The sequence below is a fragment of the Ciconia boyciana genome, chromosome 5 (assembly GCF_034638445.1).
Source record: "Ciconia boyciana chromosome 5, ASM3463844v1, whole genome shotgun sequence".
Taxonomy (NCBI): Eukaryota; Metazoa; Chordata; class Aves; order Ciconiiformes; family Ciconiidae; genus Ciconia; species Ciconia boyciana.
In genome coordinates this window covers 34148081-34160725 of record NC_132938.1, presented here as the reverse complement: position 1 = coordinate 34160725, position 12645 = coordinate 34148081, and the positions used below count along the sequence as shown (strand labels likewise).

General features: G+C 40.9%; 1 protein-coding gene across 2 annotated transcripts in view; it reads right to left on the bottom strand.

Moving 5' to 3' along the window:
- SLC7A2 (solute carrier family 7 member 2) overlaps nt 1-2104 on the bottom strand; it is a 60630-nt gene extending 58526 nt beyond the window's left edge. For both annotated transcript variants that reach the window (XM_072862816.1, XM_072862819.1), the window contains exon 1: nt 2002-2104. The gene's annotated coding sequence lies outside the window, so the exon portion shown is untranslated. The remainder of the gene's footprint in view (nt 1-2001) is intronic.
- Nucleotides 2105-12645: the final 10541 nt, after the last annotated feature.

The window sequence follows — 12645 nt, the reverse complement described above, 5'->3', positions numbered from 1 at the left end:
ATACTGAGCTTCGGGATCAAAACTTCGTTGCATTAAAACTTCACAAAGTGCCAGTCTTCATCCAAGTCTGAAGAATCAAAAGTTGTATTTTAGTAACATCAGTTAGACAGAAGATTACTCCATGCATGGATAATCTTCATTACAACATGTGGCAAAAGACTAAAAATGTATGCCATTCATACAAAAAGTCACTGCACCTTTCAAAAGATATCATTACGACTACTTATGTCTCTGTGGGGTTGTTTTATTCCTGTCCCAATTTGTATCAGAGCCCAGCAGGGTTTAGAAGAATTGTGTGGACAGGGGTAGTGTCAAATGGAATCAACTGCAGCAACGGACATCTGCTTACAGGAGTAGGGCAGGCACCATGTCTTTTTCTGCCTGACTATATAGTACATTATAGATGTCAATGAAAACAAGTTTAGTTTTTGTATAGGCCTTATGCTTATTTTTACCGTCAATCTTAATGTTTTAATGCCATTAGGTAACACAAACCAGAACTCAAAACATTTTCCACCCTATGTAATCCAAATTCTAATCCAAGATCCATTATGTACTGAATCTGCACAGTGTCTACATGAACTTTTCATAGAATTTGTTTTGTCTTTCTAGCATAAACAAACTACCATCAGCTTGTTTCAATATATACAAGTTCTATATGCCATGATCCCTTGTCTTACTTTCCCCATCTCTGAAACATCTGAATGCCTCTCAATGTATTTGTTTTGGTTTTAATTAGCAAGAATACAGAGAAATGTGTTTGAAAGCTTTTAAAAGAAATACATGTTAGGTATTAATATACTTAAAGCAGAGAGTGGGCTTGAAGGAGTTCCTTTCACAGCTTGGGCCAAACTTCAGGAAACTTCTATCCCTTTCACAGGTAAGTTACTTTTGCTGGAATGATGTGTTAAGCACCGGCATAACAATCAGCAGAAACTACACTCACTGTCAGAACCAAGTGGTGTGATACCCCCACTCCCCCAAAACTAATTTAGTTCAGATGAATTAATGGAGTTCACCCAGAGGCAAGACTTGCATCAGATCTACAACACTCTATCATCCAAATGGTATTGTAAAGCTCAAGTGATAACCAATATTTTAAAATGAAGGATTTTGTTCTGCTGCTTCAGATACGTTAAATTTTAAATATTATTTCATTGGACTGGCTTTCTCCAGCTGCCAGTAGCATTACACGCTGGATGACATAAACTTCAAACACATTTCTATATTTAAACATGCAAAGTTGGCAGAAGGGAAGAATCTTAAGTTTCCTAAACTTGCTTTACAACAGTTAGGGACCTGCACCCACTTCGCGCTCTCCACTGAAGCGTGATTTCTCCAGCTTCTCAAAAGGCACTGAAGAACTGAGGTTGCATTGCGATTGTATGCTTTGATTCAGTAAAAACCTGCACGGATAGCACCTCCAGGTAAAGTCAGTGCTTGAGCGAGCTTGCCGGAAGCCCAGGGAGGGCAGTTTCACCCATCCACGCCTCCAAACCTTTACAGTAGCAGCAGATACTACCCCAGGACCAGCAAATATGGTCCCACACCTCTCGCCCAGCACCCTTCAGGAGCGCCTCTCCCCTTGTGCCCGGCACCCACTCGTGCCCCTGCCCGTGGGCGCCAGACCCCCCCCCCCTCCCCGGCTGCAGCAGCCGAGCGCTAGCGGGGACGACGAGCAGGGGCAGCAGGAAAAAGCCACGGCCGTTTCCCCCACAGCGGACTTTAAAAGGCAGCAGAGAAGCCCTTGGCCTCTCTCCCCGCACAAGTCGCCTGGCACTAAGAATAACTCCTCGGAGCTCCCCTCGGAGGCGGGAGGTCAGAGCCCCTCCAACCGCACACCGGGGCCTCTCGCCTGGCTCGGACGTGGGGGGCGAGGGGGCGATATCCCCTCGCCCCCCACGTCCGAGCCAGGCGAGAGGCCCCGGCAGCGGCGCTTCCCCCAACCCCTCGTCCACCCGGCCCCGAGGAAGGGAAAGGCGGGAGAAGGGCGCCACTTACGGGGCCCGGGCACGGCTCCCTGAGGCGGCGGCGGGTCGGGCTGCGCGGAGGTGCGGAGGCAGCGGCGAGTCTCTCTCGGCAGCGAAAGCTACTCTCCTCAGGAAGTCCCCATGCCCGGCCTTCCCACACGTGCGGGGCCGGTTAACCCCACCCCGCCCCGCCGACCCCCTTCCCGCCCTCCTCTGCTCTCCTCCCCTCAGGAAGCACGCCAGCCCCCCTCAGGCGAGCGGAGCGGTGGCGCGGCGGGGAGATGGGAGTCTTCCCTGGAGGGTCGGGCCGTGTTTCCCGCCGATGTCCCTCGGGGAAAGGGAGGCCGGGCAGCCCCGACCCCGTGGGTGGGGCCGGTGCCCGCCTCAGAGCTGTTGCAGACCCCCCTGCACCTCCTCACGGTCGAGGAGCGATCGTTAAAGTCCCACCCGCGACTCTACCATTTCTCATTACCAACAACCACCGGGGTTTTCTAACCTAGTTTTACCCCGAGTGCTTTGAAGTTCTGCGTGGGAACAGCACCTGTGGGGGTGGTTCATGATCCGCCCTCAGAAAACAATTTTCCACACAGTTGTAGACGGGTGAGCGTGTGGGTGGATGCCTTCCCTGGCCTGGGGTTAGGAGGCAGGAGGAACGGCCGCTCCGGAGTTGGCCACCTTCGAAATGACCTTTATCGCTTGCTGGATGTATTTTCCAGGGCAGCTTTCAGGAGCGTGTGGTGGGGCGGCATGTCACGCAGCACTCCACGTGGGATTTCGTGGCGAAGCTCCAGGGAGCGGTGGGAACCAAGAGGAAAGATCTGCTGTGGCTGTCCTAGCAGATAGCGCTTCGGAAGTTGCTTTTGGGATACATCATAGGCAAAATCTGGCGGAGAGCAGCAGAAGGTGCCACAGGATGGGATACAGCACCAGAGCGTCACATGTACGATGGTTCTTCTTTTCATTCCGGTGTTATCAATCAGCTTAATAAATTGCCTCTTCCTACAAGCCTTGTCATATTTGTCTGAGATGCCTGGGACTTGGCAGCTCTATCTGTTCACAGGTTGGAGAGGTTTTGTGCCTCCCTCTCCTTCAGCCTAAATAGTTCAAATCGTTCCCCTGGGCCAGATATCTTAAAAAACTCATTTTAGGGCTAAGAATAGTCTTAGGCTAAGAATAGCTAATGCTAAGAATAAGTAACATTAAGAATAGCCAGAATAAATCTTACAATCATCATCTCTTTCTCCCTGCACATATTCTACTTACATAAGTCCTTTCCTTTCAACACTATAATCCAAATACATCAAATCATTGGAAATACCTTTAAAAATTTTGGCTGTGGATATGCTTGCCTCTTTTCTGTGATATTCCATCACCATATGTGGTGTGTATGTGCATACAGACATTCATACATACATTATATATACATATACACACATACATGTATCCTTACTGGAGGCTTTAAGAAAACAGAGGTTTTCCATGAACACCAGAACTACCGATACAGCTGACTTGTGAAGAAAAGTCTTCATTGTCTTTGAGTTTTTATATGACAACTTTCAACTTAACTCTTTTGCTTAGATCGCAACTTTCCAACAAATTTTTTATCGTGAAACCCAAACCTTGTGCTATCAGTGGATCACATATAACTAACATTTCACTGCTGGGGAAAAACTCTTATTTAAATTTCTATGAATGGGTCTTCAAATTTGCTTCAGATAATATTTGAAAAAGACCAGCGATCACATATCATCACCAACTATCCTCAGTTCAAGCTAGTTACTTAGCTTACATTTCACAAAAAATAAAGCTAACTTGTTTCCATAAAGATTTTATACCAGCCCTACAGTGCTTCTACCCACTCCACATGCATATGATTTCCTGAAGAGACTAATGCCATGTTCTGTCAAGGATGCAGGCAAAGCCCGTGAAGGTGTGAACCATTTTCAGCACCTCTAGATCTCTATCTTTTTTTTTGTAGAGGACTTACAGATTGAATGTATTCCCTTCTGTTTCATTTTTTGGATTTAAATGTCATTTGCTCTAAATATAGTTATTTCCACAATGTATAACAATATTCCTTACAGTTAAAAAAATAATATTTAATAGTGTAGGTTTCTGCTATTAGACCAAAGGACTTTTCTTCTGTGAAGATTCCACCTGAAGCAGTCATGTGTATGTGCGTGTCTTCCTCTGTCAATACTGCCTGTAAAGTGTGAATTTAAATATTTACATCCAGTATTAATGGGGTTTTGAAATGCCGCCACCTGAAACAGGAGAAATGGCCAGATATTATCTCAGCCCTAATTATACTACATTGCTCTGTTAACAACTGAAATGTCTTTCCCTGCTCTCAGTCACTGTGGTGGCTTTGAAATGTTGACAGATCCATAACTGCTTTTATAAAAAGCAGTGGAGTGTCGCAAACCTCAGCAAGCATGTTTCTGGGAGGTCTGGTAGTCCTGCACAGCCGCAGCTTTCCTTTTCTGCAGTGGAAAGTCCTTTCCCACTGGCTGTGCAGCCAAGGTAAAGTGCCTGCTATTGGAACAGTTCCCATTTTGAGGGGCTCAAACTCAGATTGTCAGCCTTCAATTTATGGCTAGCCATTTGTAAATGTGTCAGTTCTGATTCAAATGTTTAGTATGTATTAATGGATCATGTAATTAAAGCAAATAGCAGTTATCCCAGTTTGCTGGTTTCGCAGCCTCCCAGGGGATGCATGTATCCTACAGTCAAATGTGCAACTGCAGCTCACAAACATACTCACAGTCCAGCTTTAAACCAGCTAGATCAGAAACTAGTAGAATCATGGAGTTCAGTGCTGACTAGAAACATGCCCAAGAATTTTTTGGTTATTTACCAAAGCTTCCTGGGCACGTTTGGAGGCAGCAATGAGCTCCATATCTCCATGACTACAGGAAAACAGACAAGAATTAGCCCAGGTGAATGAGATCCCTGCTGCCATCACTATGCTGTTAGATACTGCCTGAACTGCCATACGGAAATACTCAAAAGTACCTTTGTTGTCCATGTTGAGACTAGGCCATTGTATAGCTCCTTTCTGAAGTAGATCAAATTCCATCTTTAACCTGGCTAGGTTTTGCCTTTCTCCTTCTACAGGGAAACTCTTTCAGAACGGCAAATCTGAAAGAAGCCAAGCATCTATAACTCTGATTCAGCTCTCATACTGTGAGTCTCTTAATTCATATGATCATGCACAGGGTCAGTCTGACGAAATAAGAAGAGCAGAAACATATTTGGGGAGTGACTGTTCAGTGACTTAGCACTACGTAAGTGAACTTATGGCTCAGAGGAATGAACAATTTTCTGTTTATCTGCAGAAGAATAAATCATGGACCATTCTCTTAAACACTCATGTTGTGTTCCCATGTGGTTGGACTACTTTTAAATTCTCAGTAGAATTTCTCATCTTCCCTTTTCTAGACATTTCAGGTATTGTAGGGAGTGTCATCAGCCTATTAAGAAATAGCTACATCATTAATGTAAGCAGTACAGCGAAGATTTTTTCATGATGCACATCAATTATTCAGAGAAATTATGTTACTAATGGGAAGCCTCTTCAACCAAAACATTGGCAGTCAGAAGGTTATTTGCTCTTGCTCTTGCCATGTGTGCAGGATGACAGTTTTAACTAAATGTTCTAATCCATATCAATAAATGATGTGTGTGATGCCTAAAATCTGAATACTATTGAAGGCTACTTTTAGAGTAACTGGATTTGTAAATAGGAAAGTTGTACTAAGTCCTCTACATGATTATACTACATTACATGTCAGAAGTCAGATGCTAAAATAATTAAGTGCCACACAATAAGTTAGTCTTGCCAAATCTATGATAGAAAATTAGTTTTGTGAAATTTCCAGTTACCCTGCTTATTACTGCTGCACTGTATGTGCTGTTACTGCACAAATACAAAATGACCATTCTCCACCCCATTCTTTAGCTGATAATAGCAATGAGATTTTTATCGTGTACAAAACAAAGGTAAAAAAATAATGGCTCATCCTCTTTTTTTCCCCACTCTTCAATCTTCTGCTTGAGTGATGCAATAGAAATGTAGGACTGGGTTCTCGTTCTGTAAATTATAGTCTTTTCCCCTGTTAACATATTCCTTTCACCTTCCTGTTTTTCACTAGGTTGTTTTTTTCAATTGTTTCTGTTCTGAGTATTGATTGTCCTGTGGGATGTATTGACAGGAGGAAATTTTGAAGAGATAAGTATTAATATACTTAATGAACACATGTAGTAAACTTAAAGTCTTGAAGTTTAAACATGTAATTTTCCATTTAAATGCTTACAGTGGCCTTATTTTCCCAGTTTTCAATCTTAGTGGGTCACTCTGCTATTAAATGGCTTTCACCAAATCAAATAACTAGATAGAAATATGAAAAAATAATGGCCAGTCAGTGAGAATGAATAGGGTGGTCACCTATGTCTATGGTGGTACAGGAAATGAACCTAGAGAAGAAATCTATCATACAGTGGAGGCAGTATGTATAGAGAGATATCTACCTCTTTTCCTCTGAATTTTGGACTGCTCTGTAGATTTTTGTGAGATTTTGAGAGCTGTGCCATATTAACAGGCATCAGTACTACCAACTTCTACAATCTCATTTAAGTCTTAAGACGCTTTCTTCAACACCTTGAGTCTAAGTTTGGGAGAAAATCTCCTTTTGCATTGTAAAGAAAAACCTGGAAAACATATATCTTGATCCAAGTGAGGCTCAGAAAAAAAGGCTCTGGAGATAAATAACATAAAGTTTAACTGTGAAAAACCTAATGACTTTTAAACAACTATCCTGATTTTTGGACTCTGACATGCTTTCAGATACAGTTCACAATACTGATTGTAACTAATGTGTAGAGCAGAATATAGGATATTAGCCCAGACTTACAGGTCATTAATACATTATACAAAAAAGCTCAAAAAAGCAGAGAGGCGGGATGGCAAAGAGGAAAAAAAGGAGGAAAGAATACCTTTCTCTAATCAACCCAATATTCCTAACAAAGGTATCACACCTTATAAAATAAAGTTCACTTACAGGTACTTAGCTATGGAGGTAGGTATATTAATTCTATTAATAATGTTTTCAGGGAAATTTTATCTGAAGGAAAGGTATTTAGCAGAGCTTTTAATATCCTTGTGAGCTGTGCTGGCTGGTGATTTGGGGGTCACCTTCTCCACCTAGTTCATGGCAATGTTATTCATAGTCAGTGATTCTGTGCGGAATGCAAATGCCATAAAAATGAAGGCATTCTTCCTTGCAAACAGGTTAATACCCATCGGGTCATGACAGAATTACTTGGCAGAACAGAAGCTTCACGTTTTGGCTGCCTGGAATACATTTAGCCACTAGATAAATAAGAGCTTTTACATTTAGCCACTAGATAAATAAGGGCTTTTATTATGCAGGACAGATTGTCCTTTAAACTTTTCAAATACAAACGCAGAGTGAAAAAAGTTTGCAAAGGGAAAAAAAAAAGCCAGGAAGTATTTTTAAGCTGTGTTAATAAATAAAAAACATTGTATTTTATTAGATTGAACAACAACAAAAGAACATTTAAATAAATCAGAGAAATGTAATGTATCTCTGTAAAGAATTCATTACCATTTGCAGAAAAAAAAAGGTATGAAGATTTCAAAGTATATTTACATGAACACTGGATGACAATTTTTATTCTTTCCAACAGTTTGGGGGTTTATTTTCTTTTGAGGTCTTGGCTATGTAGAGTCAGAAATGAATTATTGCTTTTCCATAACAGTAGGAAAAAAGTTCTGGCAGCACTTGATCTTCAGCTGCATAAAGCAGGCCTGCCATTTGAGACTTCAAGGGGGTGTACCAAGGGGAGTGTAAGGGGGAGTGGCAGGAGAGCTGCAATCATCTTCTGTTTTCCAGCGAACAACGCTGAGGTAACCAACAAGTACCTCTGGCAACCTATGGCAAATCTCAGCTGTTGAGCAACTGAGGCTGTGTCAATGAAACTTCTAAAAGTAGAAGGCACACATGCCAAGAAACTTGCCCAGCCTCATCAGCAAAGAAAACATACTTTTTGTTACAGTTATCGGCAGGTTGCTTACATATTAACCACTGCTTTACAGTCTCCTGTACACAGACGCTGTTCAGGCTCAACATATTCTCTTCTGGGGTCAGAATTTGCCTAAGTACTTAAGGTTTGATTAGCCGTAATGAATCACATGAGTTGCCTCAGTAAGATGTATTAGATGACTTACTTGCTGAAGCCGAACCAGACAACATGAGTTTTCGCACGTTTAAAGAATGAAATGTGCCTTATGGGATTGTGAGGGTTGGCTTCTTTTCATCTCTTCTACTTTTCCACATGACCTGTGCATCAAAGTGACTCCTTAATTTCTCTGAAAGAAGTGGAGGAGGTAATCTCTTAAATTAGGATGGGGTTGTGATTTTGGTTTTTGATTCTTTCTAAGACGTGAAATAGGTGAAAGTTTTGCAGTCTGATCTGCGTAGAGGGGCTTGTTGAGCTCAGAAATTGTATGCATTATTTATGCATATATGCATTATATGCATTACTCAGTGGAGTTCTGCACAAAAGTAGCATCTGCTGATGGAGATTGGTCTGGTATGGGGAGCAGCAAAAAGAGAACAATAACGTGTTCCAGCAGAAGTGAAATGCAAAGGCTTAAACTGGAACTCCTTTCTCAGTACGGCCTGGCAAAAGTGATGCTGTGGGGTACCGTTATTGTTATCAGTTCTGCAAGCTTAGAATACCTTCTGAACCATAAACTTTTCTTCTTTCCCAGCATCAACAGAGCCCATGGACTGGATGACTTAATGTCCTCAGACACTTAGCTGTCTTGAATAGTCCAAACTTTCCATTTAGAGAGGGAGAAAGTATCTTGTCTGTGATTTGTAAAGAAAGCTCAGATAACCAGATACAGAATGCTATCTCACTGAGCTTCCGGGATTCCTGAAAAAAAGTTCACACTTGAGAATGAACCTCTATGTAAAGATACTCAGGTTTTCTTTTAACAAACAAGTCTTTGATTCTGGATTCCGGTAACTATTCATGTAGAGCTTTGTGTCACTGCTGTTAGATTTTTCCTGACATGCAAACTTGGATCTCTTAAATTTTGGTCAGTCTCTTCTGCACGACATGCCAATTCTCCGATGTGGACACATTGCAAGAAACATGAACTGCTCCACGCGTTTCAGTCAAGTAGTTAGTTTTAATACCAAAGGCAATTCTACATCAATGGCATTGGTCTTAATTAATTAATAGTCTATTACTTTGACTTTCATCAGACATACTAGTTTTAGTTCTGCAGTTTTACACTGTATCCTAGAACTCCTACCTACCAGAACCTCCAGCTTTCCTAAATCAGCTCCTATGATTAAGCATGTCTGTCACTCAGGGAACTGACCAAGATTTTTACAAAATCACTTTTCAGAGTAAAGCGATACTTTTAATCAGCTTTCCCAGGAAGATTCCACTGACCTTTGGGTTGCTGTGTAGTCCCCCACACAGCTATTCTTCCCCTTCTCCGTGGCTGAAGATGTGAGAGGAGAACTTCCCACAGGAAAAGGGTGGGAGAGAGCAGCCAGATGTGGAAGACTTAAACAGCCCTTCTGCCCTTGGAAAAGAAGGAGTATAAATATATACTGACACATTTTTAAGTTCAGCTCTGCCTAGCATGGTGGGAAGGAAGTCGTCTGAATCATTCAGTCCCAGTTATACCACTGGGGAAACCATAATGTCAGCACACTGCTCCATCTCCACACAACAACAGCATTCACTAATTACTGAAATATTCCCCAAGGAAAATAATGTTTACAACTGGGGCTTGTAATTGACTACAGAGATGCCACAGATTCTATGACTAGGTACATTGGGTATGTCTTTGCTCATCTGTGTTTGCATATGTATACTTTATATATAAATATACATTATACATATATGTACTGTGAACCTGATGAAAAGAACAACATGTTTACAGCTACTTTATGATGAGACGAAGCTAAATTTTTAAGTGGTAAGGAAGAATACAACATGTTTTGAATATTGCACATAATTTCTCTTCATATTTTATAACATTTGCTCTTTTGAAGTTGTTTCTTCAAAGCAAAATATCACCTAGATAACTCCCTCCAACTGCCACTGGATTTTGCATTTGACCTTCTCGTTCACTTCCTCTTCTGAACAATGTAATAACAGGCACCAACAAAACAGTTGAATTGTTCCACTCCTGTGGTTACTATTCATCAGTAAGAGATGACATGATCGTTGAAAATGTATCCTGCAAAATTCTTTGAACCCATCAGAGGAAAGCTGGTAGTAAATCAAGGATATTATTCATATGATGGATTTGTACGCACCACCTTTCTTCACATTGTTATTCATTTTCTTGAATAACAAGTATGATTCATACCCTATTATTCTTTTCTTGTTTTGATACCTAAAACGTGGTAAGCTTAACTGAACAGCAAGTGATGGAAGACTTTATTTTTCTCATGGCATCAATATTTGTACTTTATCCCCTTTAACCACCCACATGTCTAACTGTTGTCCTTCAGGATAAGGGGAGCTAATGTCATTCTTTATGCTGAGGGAAGTCTGTCTTTAATCAATACTGATTATATTCAGTTATTGATATGATAACTCTGAGAAAGTGGGGGAGCTGTATCTTCTCCTAGGCTTAAGTCTGGTAACTCTGTCGAACTCCTAAGATTCTACTGGCCTCTGAAACAAATACAAGACCTGAGACTCTAGGGAGAACTTGGAGTGCTTGTTTTAACCAAATAAGCTTATTTGAGTAAAATGTTTTGCTGGATGCAAACTGTGATTGGGAGCGGAAGAAGCTCATTTGAGTTCAGAGTTGCAAGCACTGAAAAGGTAGAGGACGTGATTCTGGTAATGTTACAAGATTTGTTTTGTTACTTATGTTGTGCTAATGTTAAAGGTAACATGTTCAGTGATTCAAACAGCAGAGGGAAGGGCTTAATTTGGAACATTTCCTATCTACAGCAGTACAAACAGATGCACATTCTTTAATGATGTGTTTTCACATTCGTAAGGACCTCTGTAGAACTCAGGGGAAGAATGTGTCCCTCAGAGCTGATTCGTGACTGTAGCCGCTTATGCAGGAGGAATAAACACTCTATAGGGGAGAAAGCATTGAGTCTTGGCTTTAAATGCAAATACAGAAAAGCCTCCTCAGTATGTTAACTTTCTCAACACTGACTTTCTAATCTTCCAAATTAAGTTTACTTGGTTTAGTACGTAAATTAGCTTACAATATGGATCTTCTTGCACGTAGTAATCAAATCACTGTTTTAGCCCTCTTAATTGCTTAGTGAACTTTATTTGCACACAAACACAAAAATATATGTATATTTGTGTTATACATTTGTGTATATCTAAGTTTGCATTATAATGTCTTATTCTTTGGCTGATCTTTACAGTTGTTAAAATGCTGATACACAAGACACTATAGTAAGCATACTAAATATATGAAAACTGCAAAGAGAAATGTAGTCAAAGAGACTGCAGAGAGCTGCCAGCTGTCACAGGAAGCCTGCCCTTATCAAAAGCTGCCTTGTGATCTATATATACTGTACTGCAGTCTGTAGTGTAAATACTCCCAAAAGAGAGTTTTTATCCTGGCAAATTGAAGGCTGATGGGAGATATGATTGTAGCATATATTTCAAAGGGTAAGTTTTGGGGAGAGAGAGAAACTGTTTAGATTGGCAAAAGAAGATGTTGGCACAAGAAGCCCATGAATACACTTTGGCTGGGACATATGAGTCAGTATCTAATTCTTTGTAGGAGTGGTATGGAAGAAGGAAATAAAGTAACTGGTTTTAAAGTGGAGCTAGCTGAATTTATGAAGAAGATCATATAATGGAGTAGTTCACAATAGCTGGGGACTAACCATGATGATCCAGAAGGTCCCCTTCAGTCCTTTGTCTTTCTGAAAGGGTGAATATATTTTTAATTACTAAAGTAGTTTTGGAGAGCACTGTCTATGTTTGTAACATTGCCTGGGAAACATTAGGCCTGAGCACAAGGATTTAGAGACAATGCGTATTTTTATTTTTTATGTATGCTTTTTATAAGAATGAGCACACATGGATTGGATTTATTTCCCAACAGAAAGAGTGCAAGAAAAAGGGATTGTGTTAGTACTACCCGAAGAAGCAAGACGTCCAACACAGAACAGAACTAAACTAGTTATAACAACACTATAACTATGGGGATTAGCAGCTCAGCTCTAAATGCTATTTAAGACATAGAACTTAGCACCCTTGCAAGTGTCTGTTGGACACTGGCTGTACTGGTCTAAAAGCAATTCTTTGCAATGTAATTTAATTCATCACTGCTCACTGTCAGAACTAATATAGAGCATGACCTATAAATCCTGGTGTTGAAGGCCTTCCAGTCCCAAGCTTTGTGGTACTCAGTTTGCTTAGAAACAGCAGATTTCTAGAGCGAAAGCTAATGGCAATAGCTAAGGTGCAGTTTGTAGTCAGACAGCTATTGCAGTACCACTAGTAAATGTCTGCATATATACAGGCCAGAAAAGGTACAACCCTCTCCCTGTAACTTCTGACTTCTTTTCCTAAGAAATCCTGAATTTATGCAATTTTCATAAAACTGAGAAACTGCATTCAAGATAGATAC